The following is a 13,225-nucleotide window of genomic DNA, read 5'->3' as shown; positions in this document are numbered from 1 at the left end:
CTTATGACTTTCCAGTAACTAAAATAAATTCAGTTAATGAAGATTTTCAGGTAGTTGTTTGCTTGAAGGTTAATTTGTGGTCTACGGGCCGATCTTGATTGTTGAAATTTAAACCGTCTGAATTTTCAGTCTCCATTGTTGCAGTTAAGACGTCAGGTCTGCTGTGTTTTCATTTGCGCAGTTTTCAGTGTTAATTTTTTTTAGCAAATCATCGTTGATTTTATGAAACCTCCTATGTGACAGTAAAGAGCATAATATTTCCAGGAGGAAGAAAAAAGTAATTAAAAATCAATAGGCATACATAACGATATTAGATAATTAGGTAGGAAGCGTTGGTGAATGTGATGGGCATCAATAACATCATTAAAGATCAGTGTATACTTAATGATATTTAATTACTTTTTCCTTCCTCTTGAAAAATTATACTCTGTACTGTGACATAGGAGATTTCATAAAATCAACGACAAAAGATAATAATTTTGTTTACTAAAATAATAAATAAAGAAAAGACGTATTGAGGAGTCAATAGAAAGTACATCCATTGCATTTAATGAAGAAAATTCTCAATTGGCTCCAAGTAAAAGTAAAATCTGTGAACTGGTAATTTCATCTGTGTTACCTTCATCTAGTGCTGTTAGTGGTGAGTAAGTGAATAAAACGGTTGGACGTGAAATAAAATTTAAAAAATCATGCGAAATTAAATATGATTGGTTATATTACGATCGTACTCTGGAAGGTGCGTTTTGTAAAATGAGTGAAATGCATTTAAAAATGACATCGAAGCTCTTTAAAAAACAGGAGCAGTATTCATATCTGTGCCTTTTAAAAGCCTTAGAAAAGTTACTGGAAGACGCACCTGTCAAATTTAAGTGGTGAGTAATTACAACTTGTAGGTCCACTGAATTTAGGCAGTTTATGTAAAAACGGTATTTAACACCGACTTTATGAACAATTTTACATACACAGAAGGATAGTTCATATTCAGCATCTTTTACATAATAATATTAATATTTTTAAGTTAATGCCTATATTAATGTTTAGTAGTATTTAAAGCAAATATAAACGAATGAAAGCTGTATTTCTTCAATTTACCCCATTTTCTATGTTCCTTTTTACAAAGACTACCTCTGTTGTTGTAAGGTAGGATCTAAATCATTGCTTCTTTTGCTGTTGGTTCCACCTACCCCCAGTGAAGTATATATTCCTCCCGATGAAAAGAATCTGAATTAAACACTACACAAAATGCATATGAGCCATCTGTATGAATCAATCAAGGCCTCACCACTAAAATTTGGGAAACATTGTAACTTCTGACATATTCAATCGAGTTATTTTGATAAACTGAAACTGAAACAAACGAATCTTTCACATGTAGTAAATCTACTCCATGGAGCTAATGGCTTCACTTTGACATCCTCTGAAAGCAAAATTTAGTATTATGCCTGTCTAAAAATCCGTTCCCTTAGCTGGGTTTGAATCCACAATATCTGTATAACCATTTAACAGATAACGAGGACTTTGAAGGAAAGTGAAGAGAAGATCCCATTCAATAGATTTACTTCACTATGCATCTTCAAGAAATCTGTCTTTTAAAGGAGGACTCGTAAGAAAAATTCATCAATCCCTTCTTGACCATGTAAAAATTCGACCCACGTAGTAATCATTCCTGTCATTCAATTCGCCATATAGGAAATGATTCCGCATTACAAATGCCCAACATCAGACATGGAGTATGCATGGCCAGGCTAGAAGAGACAGTGATTATTTGAGTTACCATATTTATATGTCTGCAGAAGAAGCACTTAGAACATATCTAAGCTCACCATTTTCTATGCTATAAGAGAGTAAAGCATGATTTTATCCACATTTCCCAATAAATCAGCTTGTTCTTATGTTGATATTTAATGCATAGTTACTGGCATTCTTTATATTCATGTTACTGTTGCTAGGAACAAGCAGTGGATATTTATATTTTTGTTGTCTTAGTTACTAGATTATGTAGCAACAAATAGCTTTTGTGCGAGATTGTGCGTATTTGCTTGGTTTCCGCACAAAACCAATCCGCGGAAAGTCTAAAATTCCACATTCAGTATTCCCAACCGAACACACATAACAGTTTCCCTCTTCTTACCGCTAAAGTGACATATTAATTTTACTGCTTTAGGCTTTTAACATATTATTTTTAGAGACGTTCAATATAGTAATAATTATAAATTGAAAACTTACCACTGCAATTTCACTTAAATTGCACTGTTAATTATTGTTTTTAAATATTTACAAAAATTAAGTAAACTCTACAACTCCACTAAAGTTACTGCATTCGTGATGCAAGTAACATTAAGGAAGCCGTTAAAAATATCAACAAGATTCCAGACTCATCATGGCGGCTACTTTGACCGGCAAAATTTAACTTGCCGATGTTATGTTATGTTTTATTTAACGACGCTCGCAACTGCAGAGGTTATATCAGCGTCGCCGGATGTGCCGGAATTTTGTCCCGCAGGAGTTCTTTTACATGCCAGTAAATCTACTGACATGAGCCTGTCGCATTTAAGCACACTTAAATGCCATCGACCTGGCCCGGGATCGAACCCGCAACCTTGGGCATAGAAGGCCAGCGCTATACCAACTTGCCAACCAGGTCGACGCCGATGTTATTACTGCAATGTGTTATATAAATAATATTGTTAAAATATTAAAATGAAAAATAAATAATTACATAACCTTACCGTTTGTTTTAAGTTCGCATTTATAGACTGGGAGAAAAAAAAGACAGACATATATCACGGCCTGCTGAAGTATAGTAAACACTGAAAACATTTTAAAGCAACAATGTTGAAGATAGATTTTTTTTTTTTTTGGAAATTTGCCGTCATTGAACAGAAACCAAGATGGAGATTTCATTGCAACTAATTAGAAATTCCTCTTTCAGGTATGTAATAAACGATCTTCGCACAAAATAATGTACAATACACGAGCGGTATGTTTTCTTTCAATTCTCGGAAATTAAAAAAGCTCAACTACGTTTCGCTTTTTCAAACTTTTCCTCGAACATGAAAACTTCAACATACCGCTCTTGTAACGCATATTACTATTGGAGATATACACTAGCTGCTAGCAGCATAACATGAATATAAAGGATAACTTTATATATTACATATCTCACATTAAATTATTACAATATTTATTTGTTACAATTTATTAAACGTCGTATTAGATAAAATACTGTATGCCACACGACAGTAAACAGATTTCATGCACTCGTGGAAGTTAACACCTCGTCTTGCATCTCAGAGCCTAAAAAAATATTCCATTTGTGAATAAAATACTACTTTACTCTCTTGTAGCATAAATTATTATTTTTACCCAAGAGTAAGTTTCTCACTATTCAAAAATTTACCTTCTTGGAGCAATATGGCGAACTACACTTGCTGGAAGAATAATGGATTACTTGGTAAAAACTAAATAATCAACAATAAGCAACAAAGATGTTAACATTGGTACCAGATTTTTGGGGATTTGAACCAAGTCACAGATGCAAAAACGTCATATGTTTCAGAGCTATCACCACAGAAGAGTAGGAAGGTATAACATCTTGTTGAATTTTCTGCAAGGAAAAGAGACCCTACTTGTTGGATCCTCTTTCCCTGTCTTCCCCATTGATGAGATGAATACGCAGCTTCGAAACTTTGGATGTTTCTTTATCTCTGACATGATACAAAAACCCAAAAATCTAGCAATAGAGTAAGCACCATTATATTTAAAAGTTGTTTTCACAGTACATAGATAAATGCAATCTTTGTTGAAATTAATACAATGCCAAGAAGTCTTAAAATGCAACTATAGGATCCATTGTTTACCAACAATCACGAGATCTTGTATTTCATGGTTTCACCACACAGACTAGCAATAAAACCTTTTGTGAGGTGCTGATATTGATGGATAAGGGCCTGACTTTTTGGTAATTGATAAACGCAAAAACATTCCAACTGTTATTTTATAACTGAGCGAAATAAAGCCGCAAAATACCGCAAAATTTGGTTTGCGCAAAATATGTCGGTTGTAACAAAATAAGATCCCTTTATCACGAATCAATCAATTAATCAATCAATCTTCTTAATGTATCCAGCTGACAACATAAAGTCCACTATAGTCCACTGTAGTCTATTCAGTTTTTGTTTCTCACGAGAAATGAGGGATATTTTGATCGGTGTTCATTATAGATGCCTGTTGCTAGTAGCCAGATTTGGGGTGTAGTCAATATATACTGCAGGGCTGTGTCTTCTGCAACTGGTACTGATGATTTTAATTTACTTCTTTTGTGGTTTATGGATGGACAGTATAGAAGAATGTGTTCCAGATCTTCGTCATGATTATTACACCACAGACAAGTAGGATTATCAGAAAGGTGAAATGGGTGTAGGTACAATTGTGTGACAATGTGACTTGTTCTGGCTCTTGTTAAAAATGTTGTTGTTTTCTAATGCCAGGCGTTTGACAATAAAGTAATTTGACCTCTTGCACTCCAATATTTTTCAAAGATATTATCATGACCAGCCAATGAAGCACAGATTTTGAGGTGTTCCGAATCCATTTCTTGGTTTGAGTTGTTAAAAATGTTTGAATATGTCCGGGCATTTTTTTGTATATTTTCAGGTCATCTGGATGTTGAAACTATGCTAGATGTGTGTTCTTGGGATGTATTTGAATGCTGAGAACGTCGTATTGTGTTTATAGTGTGTGTAAAATTTTAAACAAATAGGTATCATAAATAAAATTTGTTAATGAGAAATATGCGTTAAAATGGCTATTTATTCCGCGAAATACCAACTCAAAACAGAAGCATGTAAAGCACCGAAATCAGGAGCTTTATTTCACCAAAAAATCAGGTCCTTATTGACAGATTATTACGTTTGTCACAATCCATATTTCTTCAGTTCTGCATTTCAATTTGATCTCATAGTTGAGAAGTCATTGAACAAGATGTCATACTAGACAAAGATTCATGAGGAATTGCTCTATGTCTAATGACATCAGTATGCCAACATGTCTTATGATCGTCATGTTAATTCAGTACTTACTGTAAAAGAATGGGAAAAAGACATCGAAGGTCTAAATCCACCATGGATGACAGGCTCCTGGTCCTCCAGGTCTTGTGAGAACATCATACGACTGTAGTCCAAGCCATTAATTATCTTGAGGTGTTGAGAAACGATAATGAAAATGAGAGAACTGTTACGAAGGCTGCAGAAAGACAATTTGACTTCCAGTTGTCTATTTCTCAAAGCAACAAATTTGACAATTAACGTATTGGCAAGTTAACAGTGTGTAGTAGTAAGCTACTGATCAGCTAATCCAATACTCTGTTTCCGAAAAGCGATGCTCGTCGCAAGAAACAAGTACAGTAACTTTCTTTTACCCAGGGTGACACAATGATCACATTAGAGCTCACTATACGAATTAATGTAAAATATATTGAATTTTAGAAGTACAGTAAGATTTTATTAGCCAGGAATTTGTTATTTTTTTACTCGGTTATTTAACAATGCTATATCAACTATTATCAATGGAATTGGTGATAGCAAGATGGTATTTCGTGAGGTGACCTGAGGATTCACCAAAGATTACCTGCAATTTGCCTTACAGTTGGGGAAAACCTCGGAAAAGACCTAACTAGGCAATCAGGCCAAGCAGGAATCGAATCCGTGCCCGAACTCAGCTCTAGATCAGCAAGCAGAAAAACATGCTACTCCTGAGTTATGCCAGTACTGGAATTTATTACTTTTTTCCTTAGTTCAGTGAAGTGTTAACGACTTATTCGATTCATTGTATTCAGAAATACATTAAAAGAAGTTAAAAGAAGAATTAACATCATTTTTCTGTTCATTCATTGTCACATCTATTCTTAGATCTCTCATGTTGTCACCAGGTTTGCAAGAAACTACTTCAAGTGAAGTTACATTGACTTCCATTTTAATTTTAGATAAGTGCATACCATTTATCAAATTTTTATAAAATTTTTAAAAAAGGTATATACCTTGGACAGACGGCCCGTTTTGACATGATGTTAAGTCTTCATCAGTGTCTCCTGAACTACTGGTGATCTTGAATTCTGCGATGTGCATTTGTCGGTTGTAGGGGCGGGGGTATGTTGCTCTTATGGTGGGGACTGCTTGTTTGTGTGTTATGATGTATCATGACGTCGAATAATGTGTGGGTATTGAACTGTAATTGTGTATTAAGTATATGTTGTGGGTACGTTATTGTATGTTTATATATTTCGTACTGTTCTAGGATGTTTAACTGTGAACTTTTTGGTGTGATGTGTAAAATTTCCATATCTGTTTCTATATTATTGTAGTCATGATTATTGTTGATAATGTGGTCTGCATAATTTGATGTGATGTATGATTTGGTTATAGCTTTAATATGTTCATTATATCTTGTGTGAAAGGATCTTCCTGTCTGTCCTATACCGACAAATGCACATCGCAGAATTCAAGATCACCAGTAGTTCAGGAGACACTGATGAAGACGTAACATCACGTCGAAATTGACCATCTGTCCAAGGTATATACCTTTTTTTTAAATTTTAACACTTTTTAACGTGTGATTAAACAATTTTATGTTTTCAACAAACAAAGTGTTAACGTGAACTATAATCAATGAATTTTTATAACTTTCATATTTATATAATGAATACGACCGCTCATATAGATATGTAATATGCACACATGCTTTGTTATTTTTGTAAAATGGCTATTTTTCTGCATCTTGATTATTACATACTATTTTTAAATGTAAACATAATATATCTACTTTTGTAACACTCTTTGTGCAAACGTTACAGTTGTTCGTAATTTTCTTGACAAGTTGATTGGTAGCAAACAAAGCATACAGTAAGCAAAGTGAAGGAGAGTCTTCTCCACATGTAAAGGGGAGAGGCAACATTACATGCTGTGCAAAATAACACAATTTAATAGCTGTGTTGGTAATTTCTATTACGTAATAACACTGAATGAAAAGACGTCAAAGAATAATTTTAGCTTACAGGGGAGTCCACAACGCCAGTTTTGTTAAACTTTAATGATGTACAAACAATACCCATCCGTAAAAGTTATCAAATTGGTCTTAATTTTCCAATTTTAGCCCTTATAAGGCTAAAGTCAAAATGTGTTTTTAAGAGTGGTCCTGTAGTGTAGTGGTAGCATAGCACAGAAGTGCCAAAAGTTGTAATTATTAATTTCTCCAAGAAACAGCGATCTGGGGACATGCTGGCAGCTCATTTCATTTCTCTTTTCATATTATGCAGCAAACAAAACTGAATAAGAAGACTGTTAGGATCGAAAGCTTTATCGCCATTTTCTGTTTTTGATTTCAAATAAATGCATATTCATTTTTTTACTAAAAATATTATAGTTCCATATGCATCATTCCTAAGTAAATCAACCTGTAAATAGCTACTGAATATGATCAAAATCCTTCCAACAATTTAAGACAAATGCCAAAAAGTATGATTTTTGACATGCTGTCTCTTCATTCATTTGTCCAAATTTTCTTTTTTGTCATCCAACACATTATGTATAGATTGAAAAATCAAACTGAAACCCTGACCGAGTTACTACGTGAGCGCTGGCTGTCTTGGGGAGGAGAAAGTGAGAAAGCACGGGGGAAGGGAGAGAGCACTATGCACTATGTACTTGCAGGTCCACTCACAGTTTGTCAAACCTGCTAACAAAAGCATTAAAAGGTTGACTAGTTGCCTGCAATGCTAGGATAATGGAACCTTCCTAGCCAACAGTCGAGGCAAAAATGAAGAATCCGTTATTGTGGTAATACTGGAGAGTGGTTCTTCTATTGGTTGCGACGCCCACACACGCCCTCTCAGATATTTACGTGGTGATTGGTGACTGAATGACGAGGAGCGAGGGAGAGAGAAGAAAGAAAGAGAGAGATTCCAGAAGTTGGCGTGTTTTACGGGGTTTCACTTGAAGTTGTCAAACTATAGCCCTATGCAAAGCCCTGCAGCTCAATCAGACTTGAACTTATATATATATATATATTTCCCCCCCCCCCCCTAAAAATTTATTTACCAGTATGTCTAGTTTCTGCTAACAGTTAAACTCTTCTTCTACTTCACACGCTATAACAATGACTCAGTGTTTTCAAAACCAAGTAATGTGTGCAATACAAAGCTGCCTACTAACTGAAGATAGAAAGGAGAAATGTATTCTGCAAACTAAGTTACGTGCAGAGGAAATAGCTTACGGTGGAGATCTACTGTATGCGTTTTATTCACTTCCTCTGTTCATTAATATAATTTTATTCAGACTTATAGAAGTGCAAATCGTATTTCTCACCTAAGGAGAATAATATTAAAATTAGTTTATTTTTTAACTGGTTCATTCAACGACACTACATGGGCTATTCCATCTCAAATCGACCGAAATACAGAGAAAATTGACCTTGCAATTTTTAAATACAATGAAACTTTTTCTGTCCGTTGACAACTGTGATACAATGCTTTGTGCAAAGTTTGAGGCATCAGAACTTCATAGTGTTTAAATTAAAAATATTTTAATTTATCGCATTTTCATAAAATTAGCAACTTTAAACTGTTGTGGCTCCGAAACCCTTTCACCCAATGATCGAAATCATGGTTTATTTTGATGCTGAAAAGTTAAAGTTTATATTGACATGTAAACAGTTTTTCTTACTTTTTATGGAAATGGAGAAATTTAGATTTTTCTTAATTAAGACGTCTTTGCCCACGAAAAAATATTTTTAAAATATATGGTTAGATTCCACATTGAAAGTACAAATAAACACATATTTTTTACTGGTGCAACGTTGATTAGAAAGTATTGAAAAATCAAATAAAGAAAATAAATAGTATGTGCGTGAAGTAACCAGCTGACTGTGAGGCGGGATTTAGCTGAGACAAGCAAGGCCAAGAGACATATACACATGACATGTCGTCTAGTAGCGCATAGCTAGCTTTATCACAGGTTTTCATAAACACAGGAGTAAAATGATGCCCAACGCTCGCTTATCTTCATCTTTCGGCCAGTGCGTGCGGTACTGCGCCGTTCAAGTCCAGGCGTGTGAAAATAATTTATTTAATACCCCCAAAACGTATTGCCGTGACACTAAGCAAACAATGCCGAAGTCCTTCTTAATAATGCAAGGTTTTTTCTCAATATTTTTTACATTTTTTCAAATGGGCAAAAAGCCTAAAAGTAAGTAAAATCAGATTATCTGTCTCTCTGTATACAATAAAAATAAGGATTACTTCTTATCATAACCTACCAAATGTCAGCTTCAAAATAAGCTCTCGTTCAATGTTCTGCAGTGAATGGTTCCAGAGTTCTGAGCACTGAAAGAGGCTTGTTTTTCTAAAATACGCTAAATTTGTCGCTCAACAATACAAAAACCGTTTGACTTTCGATAGTATATTTTTGCAAATGCACTCTCCTCAGCACCTTGTATAAATAAGGAAAAAATTAGAGTATAAAAAATGCGAGGTTTTTTACTGATCGATTTTATATGGAATAGCCCACATCAATTGCTAAGGTTATCTAGCTTCTGAATAAAATGGTGATAATGCCAGGGAAATGAGACCAGGGTCCAGTACTGAAAGTTACCCAGCATTTGCTCTTAATGGATTGAGGGAAAATCTCGAAAAAAACCTCAACCAGGTAACTTGTACCAACCAGGATTTGAACTCAGGCCCGCTCATTTCAAGGTCAGGCATGCTAACCATTATTCCATAGCAGTGACCTATGAAAATCAAGACCCTGCCACTGGGAACATTTTTCGCCTGTAAAAGTTGTAAAAACTATCTTTCTTCCGCCTTTGCTGAAGTATGCATAAAATGGACTCATCTAGAAACACGAGAGGTATAGATGCCTAAGTACACAGACAGTAAGACGTGGAACTGTAGCATTGCCTCGCTGTGTTGCTGTATTGTATTGTATTGTATTTATTAACATTCCATGGTATTCATACCTTGCTTTACAGCTAGAATATGGAACAAGTCAAAAAACTTAATACTATTGTAAAGTCTTAATTTATAGTCACAGTCTAGATGAAATATATACAGACGAGATTTACAATATAGTCTACTAGTACAACACAAAGTTTTAGTATCAATTCCACGAAGTGTTATTGAATGTCATGAATTCACCTACAGAATAGAAAGCGTGAGAAATTAGGTACTTCTTTAATTTGGCCCTAAATAATTTTATGGTTTGAGTTTCATTTTTTATATCGATACAGAGGCTATTAAAAATTTTTACCGCCACATAACGCACTCCTTTTTGATAGCACGATAGACTTGCCGATGGAGTACGAAAGCCATTTTTTTTTTTACTCGTATGTATGCTATGAACTGTTGAATTAGTTACAAAGTTTTCACGATTACATACGAGGAAGATTATTAATAAAAAGATATACTGACAAGGCATGGGCATTATTTCTAGTTTTTTGAAAATAGTCCTACAAGATTCCCTAGATTTGGCACCTACTATTATTCTAATTACTCTTTTTTGTAATAGAAAAATATTGTTACTATCTGTGGAATTTCCCCAGAATATTATTCCAAAACTCATTACCGAGTGGAAGTATGCAAAGTATATTGTTTTTAAGGTATTGATATTTACTATCTTTTGCATAGATCTAATAGCAAAACAAGCTGAATTTAGTTTGGGGGTAATTTCTTTAATATGATTTTTCCAATTTAACACATTATCGATTTTTAAGCCAAGAAATTTGGTTGTTGTTGTTTCTAATAGGGATCTATTATTAATTATTGCGCTAGACATTTGCAACATTGAATTTGGACAGGATTTAAATTGAATTGTGTTAGTTTTGTTACAATTTAATACTAATTTATTGACTGAGAACCAGTCACATATTTTGAAGAGAATTTCCTCTGTTGAAGATTGGAATGTGTTGGAGTTATTGGCTGTAATTACTATACGAGGTCTGTCTAAAAAGTATCTGACCTTTAGCCAGAAAAAATATTTCAAATACCTGACGGGGTTGGGACCCTAATCCCCTTCAAAGTAGGCCCCTTGTGCTTGCACACACTTAGCCCACCGATCCTTCCACTGCCGGAAACACCTCTGGAAGTCTTCTTTTGGAATGGTGTTCAGCTCCGTCGTCGCATTCCGCATTATCTCTTCTCTACTCTCAAAATGGGATCCTTTCAGTGGTGTCTTCAATTTTGGAAACAACCAGAAGTCGCAAGGAGCCAGGTCTGGAGAGTAGGGAGGTTGGTGAACGGTTGTAATTCCATGTTTGGCCAAGAAAGTGTGTATCAATTGGGATGAATGTGCGGGGGCGTTGTCGTGATGCAAGTGCCAGTTGTTCGCCGTCCACATGTCTGGTCTTTTGCGCCGAACTGCATCACGGAGTCGCCGGAGAACATCGTGATAGTACTCCTTTGTCACCATTTGTCCTTCCGGTGCGTATTCGTGATGCACAATTCCACGGACATCAAAGAAAACAGTCAGCATCACCTTGATTTTGCTTCGCACCTGCCGCGCTTTCTTTGGCCTTGGAGACTCGGGATGCTTCCATTGCGACGACTGTCTTTTTGTTCCTGGGTCGTACCCGTACACCCATGACTCATCTCCAGTTATCACGGTGTTCAGAAACCCAGGATCAGTGTTGGCGGTGTCCAGAAGGTCCTGTGCAACGTCACGACGGAGGTCTTTTTGTTCCGGGTACAACAACTTGGGCACGAATTTCGCAGCCACTCGGTTCATGTTCAAATCATCACACAAAATTGCATGTGCAGAATCTTTACTCACTCCAACCTCTTCGGCAATCTCCCGCACGGTCAAACGACGATCTGCCATCACCAAATTTCGCACCCTCTCAACAACAGCTGCACTCCGAGCAGTTTGGGGCCTGCCACAACGCTGCTCACTCTCCGCTGATGTGCGGCCATCTTTGAATCGGTTGAACCACTCCTTAATTTGTGTTACACCCATCGCATCTTCCCCAAACACCTGCTGAATCTTACGAATTGTTTGACTTTGAGAATCACCAAGCTTTTGACAAAATTTGATGCAGTATCTTTGCTCAATTCGTTCAGTCATCTTGCGAGAAAACTAAATCCGACAAACACCTAGAACAGCACCTTACTTGGCGACCACCAGCCAGTGACTGGCACAAGCGAATGCGGTGAAAAAATTCAAGCATGCGCATTACAGTTCCTCCTTCCACCATGCACAGTGGCGCCGCCTTAGAATCACAACTTTACGCGGGAAAAATTAAGGTCGGATACTTTTTAGACAGGCCTCGTACTTGTGTCATCTGCAAATAATATGGGATGACCTACATCTTTTATTAGGGGGTCAAGATCATTTATAAACACTAGAAAAAGTAGGGGACCTAATACTGATCCTTGAGGAATTCCATTATTAATAGTTCCCCATATCGATGCAGATTTCATAGTTGTATTGATTTCAACTTTCTGTTACCTATCTATGAGATATGAGTGAATCTATGAGATATGAGTGTACCTTCTTGAAGCTTGAATTGTGTCTAATGCAGATGACGTGATTACAAAATGCCCAAAGTGAAACAAAGTACTGCAGTAACATTAACAGTTTGCTTCTGAATATAGTGCAGTAGGTGTTCTTCACAAGTGAAACAGAATACTTTATTGCAAGCTCTGCGACATGAAAGTTACAAGTGAACATATGATTAATAAAACAACATGTGGCAACACAAAAACAAAAGTGTGGTGCAATAACTTCAAGATGAAACAGAACCACACAAAACGCTCCTAGAACAATCCGATCTTATTCGTCTATTTTTTAAGAAATGGGGAGAGCCTTCGTTTGTGTCATAATTTTTTTGAGCAGTGAAACCATTCAAAATTCCCAAGATTTAAAAAAACATAGGCACATGTCAAATTCTCAAAATAAATTTTTATATATTTGTCAGCATTTTCGTCACTTCTCTGAATATTCACGGACTCTGGGACCAACAGTATCCCTAGTCTTTTATGTTGTCTTTTTGTACTGTTAACAGAAATTTTAAATCTGTAGGTACCAGTACTGTATTACTCTATGCTTGGTTGGTCTGTAAAATATAGAATGCTGAAGAAGCAGAAAGGGGTGAAGTGTTGTCTCGACATTATCCAGTGTCTTCAGAGAGATGAAACAGAATTTTTGTAGAGATATGTTACTATAAGTAAAACAATTACTCA

The 13,225-nt window shown here is 35.8% G+C and overlaps 1 protein-coding gene across 6 annotated transcripts in view; it reads right to left on the bottom strand.

The window, feature by feature from the left end:
* tweek (transmembrane protein KIAA1109 homolog tweek) overlaps positions 1-13,225 on the bottom strand; it is a 278,923-nt gene that overhangs the window by 78,588 nt on the left and 187,110 nt on the right. The window lies entirely within an intron of this gene.

Source organism: Periplaneta americana, chromosome 15, assembly GCF_040183065.1.
Source record: "Periplaneta americana isolate PAMFEO1 chromosome 15, P.americana_PAMFEO1_priV1, whole genome shotgun sequence".
Classification (NCBI taxonomy): domain Eukaryota; kingdom Metazoa; phylum Arthropoda; class Insecta; order Blattodea; family Blattidae; genus Periplaneta; species Periplaneta americana.
This window is presented reverse-complemented; position numbering and strand designations above follow the sequence as displayed.